Source organism: Pteropus alecto, unplaced genomic scaffold, assembly GCF_000325575.1.
Source record: "Pteropus alecto unplaced genomic scaffold, ASM32557v1 scaffold7, whole genome shotgun sequence".
NCBI classification, from domain to species: domain Eukaryota; kingdom Metazoa; phylum Chordata; class Mammalia; order Chiroptera; family Pteropodidae; genus Pteropus; species Pteropus alecto.
Genome location: NW_006494614.1, coordinates 5069696 through 5070215, shown reverse-complemented (window position 1 = coordinate 5070215; position 520 = coordinate 5069696).

Below are 520 nucleotides of genomic sequence, written 5' to 3'. Positions count from 1 at the left end.
AAAGCTTCAGCTGTAACGGCTATTTCAAAAGTTCTTGTTCGCACCTGTCTCATTGTTTTCAATTATTTCTGTAAGTATTCTAGTATAAAGGTGATTCTACAAAATACTTTTGCAAATCGAAAGTGTCACTTCTGTCTGTCTATTTTGGCCTTCCAAGTAAAGTTACATTTAAAAAAAAAAAAGGCAAAACGGTTCCTCAATTTAAAGTTTGAAAACAACCAGCGTACTTGAGTTAAATATAATTTTTCAACGCCTCATATCAAAAACGGCTGTCCGTTTTCCAGCGGAACCTAGACGACTAGTTTTAAAGAGCGGGGTGGGTTATCTCCTTGGAGAAAGAAGATGGAAATCCAGCCCCACTCTACTGCGCCCCTTTTCTCCACTAGTACAGGACATCTGGAAAAGCTCTCCCCTCCTTCATACACGCCCCTCCCGATTCTCACCTACGGGCGGGTCCCGTGCCCCGGGAGCCAGAGCCCCGCCCCCAGGGAGCCCCGCCCCCAGGAAGCCCCGCCCCCGG